The following is a 12,769-nucleotide window of genomic DNA, read 5'->3' on the forward strand; positions in this document are numbered from 1 at the left end:
ACATAATTCAGAGACATGCTTGTAGATGATAGCAAACTCTCCTACCTAGTTGGTTACTGGAATTTTGTAGCCACCATGGACTTTGTAGAGAGAATTGCATCGCATCACCCTAAGCTTGCAGCATTTTCGCACAGAAACTTGCATTTTACTTTTCTGGTCTCCTAATTACTCCATTTTGAATGTCACTGGGCCCCATAAACTTGCAAGCCATTTCCTCATTCACAGTCTGTCACCGTTCTGTGCTGAGTTGGCGCTGATGTGGCAGTGCGATGCTAAGTGTTGTGAAATGAATGAATGTGTGTGTTTTCCATTGATTGAGTTCATATATATACAAGGGGAAGAGACACCAATACATGCATTGGTGTCCCAAATATTTGGCATTCGCGTCCTAGTTTTTCTGAAATTTTCGGACGCGAGCAGTTACAAGCTAATTGCCATATTAACTATTAATTAACTAATAATTAATCCTAATTGATCATAAACTAATTAATCTTAACACTCCCCCTTCATCAATTTGCTCCGTTGATAGGTATATACTTGAAACATCGTGGAATCTTGTAATGTCCTCCAAAAACCCTGTGGAAAAAATATTGAGAAAATAATACTAATATTGATATGTTATGAAAACTCCTTTTAAAAACCCAATGAGAAAATGAGGAGAAAATGGTATAACATATACTGGATATTGTTTCTTGATAATCCTTATAGAATTATGTGAACAATAAATATGCCTTGTATATTATCCACAAAAACTCCGGTGAGGAAATAAAAAATATGACATATAATCTTATGTTAATTATTGTCTCATTAAAAACCTTTTATGAGAAACTAGTGAGTAAAACTCATAATAGGAAAAGAGTGCAATATGATGTTATGAACAGGTTAAATTCAGGTGAATACTCCCCCTGATGCTTGCAAAATTTTAAGTCATCGCATACCAATCCCATAGACACATTTTTGAAATGTGGAGTTGGGTAAGGACCTAGTGAACAAATCTGTGAGGTTATCACATGATTTGGTTTGCAAGATATTTATCTCCCCATTTTGTTGTAATTCATGAGGATAGAATAGTTTAGGTGCAATATGTTTACTTATATTGATTTTTATATAACCTGTTTGCATCTGTGCAACACAAGCAGAATTATCCTCATAGATAATTGTTGGTGATTCTATCGAACCAATACCACATGATTGTTGTATATGGTTAATCATTCTGCGTAGTCATACACTTTCACGAGATGATTCGTATAAAGCTATTATTTCAGAATGATTTGTGGATGTAGCCACTAGTGTCTGTGTAGAAGACTTCCACGATATGGCTGTTCCATCGTGTAGGAACACGAAACCGGTCCAGGATCTAGCATTGTGGGGATCAAATAAATAGCCAACATCAGTGTATCCGATTAATTCAGAGTTTTGGTTTTCCTTTTGGGAATATAGACCTAGATCTCTAGTGTCTTGTAGGTAGCGGAAAACTTGCTTAACTCTCACCCAATGGCGTTTTGTTGGAGCTGCGCTGCGTCTAGCTAGTAAATTTACCGCAAATGCAATATCCGGCCAGGTGCAATTTGCTAAGCACATTAATGCCCCAATAGCACTAAGATATGGACATTCAGGTCCCAAAATTTCCTCTCCATCACCTTTTGGTCTGAATGGATCTTTCTCTACGTCTAGAGATCGAACTACCATAGGTGTTTTGCATGGATAGAATTTGTCCATGTTAAATTTTTTCAAGATTTTCTGGATATATGTAGCTTGGTGAATCAATATTCCCGAAGGAAGGTGCTCAAGTTGTAAACCTAAGCAGAACTTGGTTTTACCCAAATCTTTCATCTCAAATTCCATCATTAGATGATTACGAGCTTCATCTATATCTGTTTGTTGCCAATGATGTTTAAATCATCAACATATACAGAGATAATGCAAAATCCTGTTTTGGATTTCTTGATGAATACACATGGGCAGTCATCGTTGTTAGAGTAACCATTTTTAATGAGAAACTCACTTAGTCGGTTGTACCACATTCTACCCAACTGTTTTAAATAGTATAAAGATATATTCAACTTTACACAGTACATGTTGCGTCTTGCGTTAGTATTCGGAATTTGGATTCCATCAGGAACCTTCATGTAAATGTCCGAATCTAATGACCCATAAAGATATGCAATCATGACGTCCATCAACTGCATAGATAGACGATTTTGGACAGACAATGAGATTAAATATCGGAATGCAATTTCACTCATAACCGGAAAATATGTTTCATTGAAATCAATGCCTGGTCTCTGCATAAACCCTTGTGCTACTAGTCTCGCTTTGTATCTCACCACCTCATTGTTTTCGTTCCTTTTCTGGACAAAAACCCATTTGAATCCTACTAGGAAAACATTTGGATGTGTAGGTATTACTTCTGTAAAAACCTTCCTTTTATTAAGCGAGGCTATTTCTGCTTGAATTGCATCCTTTCATTTAGGCCAGTCGGAGCGTTTTTCACACTCGGCTATGGTCTTTGGATCATGATCATTTTGAAGGTTGTTTCCACTCTTAGTCGAGAAATAAGTGTCGACAAACGTAGTCTTTCTATTGTACATTTCTCCAGTGTCTAAGTAATTTGTGGAAATTTCGTTTACCCTTGGTGACTGTTCGCGATTTCCCGTTGCAGTTAAGTCCAGGTTTTCCGATGTCCCAGCATCAGTAATTGAGTGCACTATTGAGCTGAGTTGTGGATGTTGGTTATCCACTGGGTGTATATTACCCAATTGATCTCAGTCAATCAAATGTTGAATCACATTTGTTGTTGTAGAAGGAGGTTCAGAAGTTTTATTCTTTTGTTTTCTTTGCCGCGGCTCCTTCGTTTGTTCCTTTTGTTGCTTGCTGGAAGCTAGGTCATTTTAGTTGTCGTACCTCTCCCCCTCTTCCTTTGAGCGGTAGGTACAGGAGGTTGAGTAGTTTTTATAGGTACCTCTACTCTTTCGGCTACATTCTTTGCAGGATTATAGGACTTAGTTACACCTTTGTAATCAATAAATGCGTCTGGTAAAATTTTTGCAATATGTTGCAAATTTATAATTTTCTGAACCTGTCGTATTCACCTGAATTTAACCTGTTCATAACATGTCGCACCAGTGGCACCCAGGGCACCACCGCTGCATGACACGTGGGCCACCTCGCTTGGTTCCCGGAAGGATCGCACCCCAGGCAGCTCCGCGCAAGCTGCCCGTCAAGTCGCCAGCCCGGCAGGGCTCGCCGGGCTGCAGGGGTTGCCTTGCAGGGCAGCATGAGAAATCCTGCCTGGGCGCCTTTACTTGCCGGGAGGGTGTTCCTGGGCGCAAGCGACCGTTACAAGAGCAGGAGCGAGCGGGAGCAACAGCGGCGCCACGTGGCCGCTCAGAGGGCATGCCGCGCGCAGGATTCGTCAGGACGAGGAGTGAAGCACACACCAGCATTCAATGCTCCGACCAAAAGGGGATTCCCCGTCCTTTCAGCCAACAGTGACCTTCCTGGGGTAAATTTCAGGCGCCTAAACCCCTAGCTGCAGGGCTACCTAGTCTGCATGCAAGCCAGCGCACCGAGGAGGAGCTGCCCTAGCTCTCTGCTCGCCATTTGTCACCCGTGCACCGTGGCACCTGTGGCATCCCTTTCAGTATAAAAGGAGGACCCCCGACAACGGTCAAAGGGTTCGTGGGCTGTTCTCGCTCAGTTCACTACTAGTTCTAGCCAGAAGTAGCAAGTAGCACTTAGCCAAAAAAGTGAGAGCACCCGGGGACTCCCCCCGGAGACCTGTAAACCCTTTCTCATAGGTTAATAACAAACTCAGAAACAGGACGTAGGGTTTTACACCTCAGGGTGACCCGAACCTGGGTAAAAACGATCTCGTGTCCATTGTGTTCTTATGTGTTGCATTGGCCTCGCTGGCGATCGCCGGAGCGATTCCCGTTGCCCACTACCGAACCTGAAAGGGGGTGCCCGCGCATCCCCGGTGTCTGAGCCCCGTGCTACGACATCTGGCGCGCCAGGTAGGGGGCACGAGAGGAGAGCTCGCCGGTGACCGCCGGCGCCATCGTGTACGGCAACATCGACGTTGTCTACTCCAACAGCGGAGCCAGCCGCCATGCCTCCTAAGCGGGCTGGTGACTCCTGGATCGCCCCGCGTGAAGCCCCAGCGGCACACCCGAGATCGCACGACGCGCAGCCCGCGTCGCGGGCTCAAGAGAACCCTGAGCCCTCTAGGGCGCAGCAGTCGCTGCTGCCACCGCCGCCTCCTCGGCTGTCGGCGGACAACTGGCTGAGGGGGCCGGCGGCTCCTAGCGTCGGAGCCAGTCGCGCGAGCAGCCACGGTGCCGGCCGCGCCGGCCAGCGAGTTGAATCGCAGGCCAGAGACGCGCCGCGGCAGCTGCGCCACGAGCACACCGCGTCGCGAGCGACGCCGACGGGGTCGCACCCCACTCACTCGGGTGCGCCGAGGGATAGGACGGAGGGTAGCCGGTCAGAGAATCGACTGGCCCCAGCCCAAACCCCAGCAGAAGCCATCATTGCCGCGCGAGTCATGGTGCGGTATGAGCCGCAGCAGGGCATGCCGGGGCACGAGGCATGGAGCGCGGAGCTAGATGCACTCCTCGCACTCGCCTCCTAGAACCACAAGGCGAGGGCGCGCCGGTAGGCTCAAGCCACGGGCAGAATCCGGGGCGCGGAGACGCGCCCCAAGGCTCGCGGCAGGGAGAAAAACCTCCCCCGCAGGGAGGGCAAGGAGGCGGGGATCCTGAGGGGTCTTCGGATTCATCACCAACCGTCACACGGGGTGACGCCCGCGGCGTACTGAACACCCGCCAATAGGAGGATCTCTGCCAGCGCCTGGAGCGCCGGCGCCGGCGCAAGGTAGAGTACCAGCGCAAGGAGGAGTAGGAGGATGCTCCCATGGGTGCCGAGGATGGCTGCACTGCGGTCACCCGCGAGCTGCGTCGGGTGACATGGCCCTGCAAGTTCCGAGCGCCGACGCTTGGGACGTACGACGGGACCGTGAACCCGAAGGATTTCCTTTGGACATACACGTTCGGAATGCACGCCATCGGCGCCGACGACAAGGTCAGGGCCAACTTGTTCCCGATGGTTCTCAAGGGGTCGGCGAGAACCTGACTGCTCAACCTGCCTGCCGGGTCCATAGCCACTTGGACGGACCTGTGCGAGCAGTTCGTGAGCGCGTTCCAGGGCGGCTACAAACGCCCGGGAACCATGGCAGAGTTGCACACTGTGGTGCAAAAGCCGGGAGAGACACTGCGGAGCTTCGTCAACCGCTTCTCTAGCCTCTCCTACTCCATCCCAGAGGCGGAGGCTGCTGCCATCGTCAACACCTTCGCCATCAATGTCCATGACCCAAAGATGCGGGAGAAGCTGAGCACGCATCGGATCCGGACGACACAGGATCTTTACGCCCTGGCGCACAAGTGTGCCATGGCCGAGGAAGGGCGCCTGGAACCCGAACTTTCAGCTAAGGCTGCCGCGAGCCCAGTTGAGGGTTCGCAGAAGAAGGGCTCCCGGAAGCGTAGCGGGAAGCAAGTCCTCGCCGCGGAGTCAGTGGCTACTGCGAGGCTTGCGAAAAAGGCCTCATCCGGTGGCGGGTCCGGCGGCAAGCCGGGCGACATGCCCCGTTGCCCCATCCACACCAACGCCACCCACGATGCGCAGGATTGCTGCATCCTGCAGGGTATCAAGCAGAAGCGCGAGCAGCGCCACGAGGAGCGCCGAGCGGCCGGCGCCTGCTTCAACTGCGGCGACATCGGGCACCTCTCCCGGGACTGCCCGAACGACCCCAGCGCGGGGCCGAAGCCTGCTGGTGGGGGAGTCGGCAGGGAGGAAGCACAGGGAGGACGCGGCCAGGCCCGTGCCGGCAGGGAGCGCCCTCCCCGAGGACGAGACAAGGCTCACGCTGAGGAGCAGCGTGAGTCTGATTGCAGCGCGGGCGACGAGCCCGGCTTCCAGGAGCCTCGCGGTGTCGCCTGCATCCATGGGGGAGCTTACTCTCTCCCATCTCACGCCGCGGTGAAGCGCCTCACCCGAGAGGTGTGTGCGCTGTTGCCGGACGCGGAGGCACAACAGCCGCTGAAGTGGTCGCACGTGCCGATCACCTTCAGCGCCGACGATCACCCAGCCCGGCAGCTGGGTTCAGGGGTTCTACCCTTTGTGGTCTCACCGATCATCAATAACGTGACGGTGACCAAGGTGCTAGTGGAAAACGGAGCGGGGCTGAACCTCCTGTCCGCCAGGTTAATGGAGAAACTTCAGCTGCCGCTGGAACGGCTGAAGCCCACTGACCTGTTCCAGGGAGTGAACCCCGGGATCGTGCGCCCCCGGGGCGCATCACGCTGCCGGTTACCTTCGGGTCCCGGGAAGCGTTCAGGACTGAGCACCTGGTGTTCGACGTGACGCACACCCCGTTGCCTTACAACGGGATCCTTGGTCAGCTGGCACTGATCAAGTTTATGGTGGCGACCCATTGCCCCTACGGCGTGATGAAGATGCCGTCCACGTACGGCATACTTACCATCGGGTGCGACCTCAAGGACGCAGCCTGGTGCGTTGGCGAGGTTGTCAGGGCCGCTGCCGCGGCCGACTCCGGCGCCGAAGACGCTGCCGGGAGTGAAGGCTTGATGCCGGACGATGCCCCCACAGTGAAGAAGGCCCGTGCTACCCCGCAAGGACTTGTCGGGGGAGGCGCAGGCTCGAGCTCACGCCCCGGCAAGGGCCAGAAGCTCAAGGAGGAGGCTGCCAAGGTGAAGAAGCTGCCCCTCCAACCCGGCAACGAGGAGCGCACCGTCACCATCGGTGCGAACCTCACTGCCGAATAGGAAAGCGCCCTCGTCACTTTCTTCCGGGAGAACGCCGACGTGTTCGCTTGGGAACCGTCGGATCTCCCCGGAGTCCCTAGGGAGGTGATCGAGCATCGACTCGCGGTGCGCCCTGACGCCCGCCCCATCAAGTAGAAGATCCGCCGGCAAGCACAGAAGCGCAAAGATTAAATCAAGTAAGACGTGGACAAGCTCAAAGCTGCGGGGGCTGTCAGGGAAGTACTGTACCCCACTTGGTTAGCTAATCCTATTGTAGTACCCAAGGGGGAGAATAAACTTCGCATGTGTGTAGATTTTACTGATCTAAACCGTGCGTGTCCAAAAGATCCTTTCCCCGTACCTCGCATTGATCAAATAGTAGATTCCACTACCGGTTGCGATTTGCTGTGTTTTTTGGATGCCTTTTCCGGCTACCATCAAATTAAGATGGCAGTCGAAGACGAGGAGAAAACCGCGTTTATCACCCCGGTTGGCTGCTACTGTTACACGTGCATGCCTTTCGGGTTGAAGAACGCGGGCTCAACATTCCAGCGTGCATTGCGCGAGTGTTTGGGACCCCAGCTAGGCCGAAACGTAGAGGCCTCGATGGACGACATCGTCATCAAGTCAAAGCGTGGGGACTCGCTGATTGATGACCTGCGGGAGACGTTTGACAACCTCCGTAGGATCAAGCTCAAGTTGAACCCTGAGAAATGCACCTTTGGTGTGGACTCGGGTCAGCTTTTGAGTTTCTTGGTTTCGCACAGGGGGATTCAAGCCAATCCAAAGAAGATAGAGGCTATTGAGAAAATGGAGGCTCCCCGCAAGGTGACGGACGTTCAGTGCCTCAACGGCTGCGTTGCCGCGCTGGGGCGCTTCATCTCGAGGCTAGTCGAACGCGCCCTGCCCTTCTTCAAGGTGATGAAGAAAATGGGCCCGATCAAGTGGACCCCCGAGGCTGAGGTGGCACTCCAGGTTCTCAAGTAGTACCTGAAGTCGCCGCCCATCCTCGTAACCCCCAAGCCGGGCGAGCCGCTGCTACTCTACCTAGCGGCGACCGAATAGGTGGTCAGCTCGGTACTGGTTGCCGAAAGGGAGGAAGACCACCCGGGGGCTGAGCGGCCCCGGCAACCACCTCGGACCCATGGGTCATCGTCAAGCCCGCAACGCTAGCACCGTGCAAGCGGCTCGGGCAGCACCCGGTGTACTTTGTCAGCACGGTGCTGCACGATGCCCGTACGCGGTACCCGCAAGTGCAGAAGCTCTTGCTGTGGATCCTGCTTGCGTCGCGCAAGCTGCACCTCTATTTCCAGGCGCACCGTGTCACGATTGTGTCGGGGTTTTGTCTCGAGCGAGCCCTGACCAATCGTGAAGCCATCGGAAGGGTGGCCGAGTGGAGGATGGAGTTGTCGGAGTTCGATCTGCACTTCACCAACACCAAAACTATCAAGAGCGCAGCTCTGACGGATTTCGTTGCGGAGTGGACCTCAACCGGCGTGGAAGAAGAGGAGCCAGAGACCAGCCTGCCCGGCAAGATGGACAAAGGCCACTGGTCTTGTACTTCGACGGTGTGTTCAGCCTGCAGGGGGCTGGCGCCGGAGTCGTCATCGAGTTGCCCACCAGTGATCAGCTGAAGTTCGCCATCCAGCTCGACTTCCCCAACTCCACCAACAACACGCCTGAGTATGAAGGGTTGCTCGCCGGGTTGCAGGCTGCGATCACCCTGGACATCAAGCGCCTGGTTGTTCGTGGGGACTCCCAACTCGTGATCAATCAGGTTAACATGGACTACGACTGTCCGCAGATGGCAGCGTACGTGGACGAAGTCCGAAAGCTGGAATGCAAGTTCAAAGGTTTGTGATTTGAGCACGTCAAGCGCAAGGATAACTTCGCGTCTGACGAGCTGTCCAAATTGGCAGCAGAGCGCCGGAAGGTTCCGGCGGGGGTGTTCTGACACAGGCAGACCACGCTTTCGGTCATCCCCAAGCCGGCTGTAGGGGAAGCCCCCCCGGCAATTGAAGGAAACCCCGCGGCGGCGGAGGTCCATGCCGCTAGCGTAGTGGCATGCATGAGAAGGGAAACCCCGCCTTGGGCGGTGGGTATTGCCCGCTACCTGAAGGGAGAAGCCCTCCCGGAAGATGACGTTGTCCGGAGCGGCTAGCCCGGCAAGCCAAAATGTATGCCCTGGTGAACGGGAACCTCTACCGGAGGCGTGCTAACGGAGTGAAGCTCCTCTGCGTGCCCCCCGTGTGGCTTGGGTGTTAGAAGGACGCTTGCAGGGTGAGTGCGCTCCTCGTGCGGCTTGCGGGTCCGTCCAATGAGCGCACGCTTGGGGGTGGCTATCCCGCAAACGGAGTGGCTCAACGCTACCTCTTTGCCCCAGGTCGGCACTGCGGGTCCGTCCCGGGTCCCTGGTCCGGCCAAGTGTGTGGCGCGCGAGTCCCCGGCAACACAAGGCATAACACACGAAGGCCGAGAGATCCACCCCGCGAGCCAACCCCGGGAACGAGAAATAAACACTAAGTAGAACCAGAGAACGAAATTCTTACAAGCAGCAAGCGATTACATGAACTAATAAAACTTTGACTGTTTGAACGTCGCCGAGCACCACACTGACAGGAATTAAGGGCAAAAACATGAAGGTAAAACGAGGACTGGCAGGGAGCTGTGGCGACTAGCGGCCGGCGTCTCCCGCTGGGGGCTCTGGCTCCGGCTTCCTCTGCATCCGGTCTACCACCTCATCGACGAACCTGCTCACTGCCTGGCAGTGGGTAGGGCCGTTCTCGCTATCGGACCAGGCGTCCAGCAGCGTTTCGAAGGGGAAGTCCGAGTGGTGGAGGTGTACCCGAGGGAGGATCGTTCCGGCAATGTCCCTCACGCACGTGGCGATCTCCTGGTCACAGAACTTGGAGATCCACACGTCGAGCGCCCCGAGCTTCCCCACCATGTCGGAGAAGAACGGGATCGGCGTGCTGACGTCCGTGCCGTCCACCTGCGCGGCCTCCAGCTCGAATTGCGGCAGCTGGTCGCGCACCGCCTTGGCGATCTCGAGCAGCTTCAGGGTCTCCCTCCGGCGCTACTCCACCAGCGTGACATGGTTGCTGCACGCCAGCGCTACGGCGTGCTTGGACTTGCGGAGGAGGTCCGCCTGCCGCGCGATCTCCTTGGCCTTGGCCACGTTGTCCTCGCCTGCCTTGACGAGCTCCTCCCGGGCGGCAGACAGCGCGGATTCGAGCTGGGCGCTCCTCTCCTTGGTGAAGTTGAGCTCCTTCTCCTTCTCCTTCTCCTCCCGCCTTGGCCTGCTCCTCCACCTTGGTGCGCAGCCCCTGGAGTTGGGAGAGGTAGGTGCAGACCAGCTCGATCTTCTCATTGAGGTGAGCCTGGGCCGTAGCGAGCACCTCCTCATGCTCCTTCCCGGCCTTCGCGTGCGCCTCGGCCAGCGAGTCTAGAGCTTGCCAGTGCTCGGCGCGCTGGGCCTCCAGTTGTCGGTGGAGCTCCGCCTCCGGGATGACGGGTGCTGTGGCTTCGTCCTTGGCCTGCCGAGCCAGGCGCACTTCCTCCCGCAGCCGGGAGAATTCCTGCCGCTCCCTCTCAATGGCCTGCTGCACCTCGCCAAGCTGGCCCTTCGCGAGCTTGTGGCGCTTCCTCACCTGGTTGAAGGAGGTGACGAATGCCAGCTGCTGCTCCTTGATCGCGTCAAGGAACTAGTGCCCCTGATCATAGATGCTCGGGTCCCACGTGATTGGGTCCCAAGTTGGCCCGGCGAGTATGCTAGAATCCGGGCCGAAGGACGGATGACGATGAGGCCCCCGCCGCCATTGGTTGGCCAGGGAGGGTGTCATTTGCTTGCGGCGGAGCCTGTTGCTCCCCTGCCGCAGCCTCCTCCACACCCGCGAGGGAGCTGGGCGCAGGAGCCCCTTCCGGCTCCTCCCTCGTCCCTGCATCCTCAGCGTCAGAGCCGAGGTCAACCACCACGGCGCCCGCCCCCGCTGCAGGCACAGTCGGGACTGCGACAAAGAGTGAGGTTAGAATTTAGATCAGGCGCGCGTCATCATCATCATCATCCCCCTCATCCGCCACGGGGATGACCACCTGGGTCACGGTGACCTGGCCCGCCTCCTCGTCGGAGGATGGGACGTCGGGCCAGCTGACCTCCGACTCTTCCCCGCTCTCCTCGAGCACCCGCTTCCCGCGGGGTGCAGGCGAAGGGGGACGCGGGGTCTGAGCAGGGGAGTCGACCATTAGCCCCCACTCGTTGCAGGGCGGGTAGGCGGCGATGGTATCGTGCAGCTCCATAACGCCGGCATGATATTGTGCAACTCCGTGACAGGGACGTCCTCGCCGGTGATCCCCTTCACACACGCCCGGATGGCCTCTGGGTCCACGCCTTCGTGATGAAGGCGTGTCCTGTCCCCGAACCCCGTGTACATCCACGCGGGGCGGGAGCGAAGCTGTAGCGGCGCTATGCGCCGGCTGATGTAGGCGCGCACCACGTCGAGATCAGTGAGCCCTGCTAGCCGTAGAGCCTTGATCTTCGCGACGATGGGGAGGAGCTCGGTGTCGCGGTGGTAGCGGTTCTGCCAGGTGTCGTTGGGCACCGGCAACTCGGTGGGCGTGAAGATGAACTCTTCGGGTTCCTCCACGCGGACCCAGCACCAGTCCGCCCGCCACTCCTTCTCTATCTTCTTCTCCGACCGGACGATGAACTCTGATTTCATCCGGGCGCGGGCGCGGAACACCACCCCCGATGACATCGCCCCCGCTTGCTCGATGCGGGGGTAGAAGTAGTGCCGAAATAATGCCACTGGCGGCATTACTCCGACGAACACCTCGCGGAGAAACTGGAAGACGGTGAGGAGAAAGAGGGAGGTGGGGTGGAGCGGCGCCACCCGGAGCTGGTACGCCTCCATGAGCGCATGGAGGAACAGGGAGTACGGAGGCACCAACCCGGCAAGGATGAAGCGCCTGAACACCCGGAAATCGTTTTCCTGGTGGTCAGCGCCGGCGGGGAAAATGAGGGTCTCCGCGTACTCATTGAAGCGTGAGGCGACGGCGAGTCGGACCTTCTCCAGCGCCTCGCCGTTGTAGCCAGGCCTGAAGGTCCGACTCGCCGTCGTAGCCAGGCCGGAAGAAGGCGCACGAGGGCCTCAGCTCCCTCCTCTTTTGATCCTTATCCGAGACGGGCTTCTGGTGAAGGGGCGCGTAGAGATAAACAAAAAACTTTTCCTACGCGAACTCCCAAGATCTAGCCGAGGTAGAAGGCCACGAGGATTACCACTAGACGCGCAGTTGCGGATTATCGATGCGGCGCCTTGATGCAGTACAGTCCCTCGATCCGATCCAGCCGATCCAATCCCGCGATCGTCGAAGTGCTGAACGTACAGCACCTCTGCCGGTATCCACACATGCGAGGAGGAGCTCCGGCGGCGGACTGCTAGGTCCGGTGCGACGGTTGGACTAAATGGGGCTAGGGTTCTCAACGCATGAGAGTGGAAAAACCGTTGCCCCTTAGGCATCCCACGCCCCTGCTTATATACCGAGTGGAAGTGGGCTCCAGCACTTGTGGCCCATCCACTCTGCGAGTCCAACTCACATTGTCAGCCCAATTCAAGTTCGGGTCCAACCTGACCAAATAGTTGCTCCCGCTCTTAAGTGTGTGACCCCGCAGGCTCATGGCGACTTGGACACGATTGGAGTCCGACTCTCAATCGATCAATCGGTAGCGGCTCCTAGCAGAACGTGCCGACTCCCAAGTACCACCGAGTCATGACGACGTACCTTCCAATGTGACATACGTCTTAGTCCCTTTTGCCTCACGATATACCTTGTCAAACTATAGGCGATTAATCGTCATCCCTTTAATAGTTCAACTCTCTTCTCGATCTGTGATATACGACTCATCCGACTAACTCTTAGTCGATCGACCCGGTTAACAGTTAACCGAGTCG

Source organism: Brachypodium distachyon, chromosome 2 (genome assembly GCF_000005505.3).
Source record: "Brachypodium distachyon strain Bd21 chromosome 2, Brachypodium_distachyon_v3.0, whole genome shotgun sequence".
NCBI lineage: Eukaryota > Viridiplantae > Streptophyta > Magnoliopsida > Poales > Poaceae > Brachypodium > Brachypodium distachyon.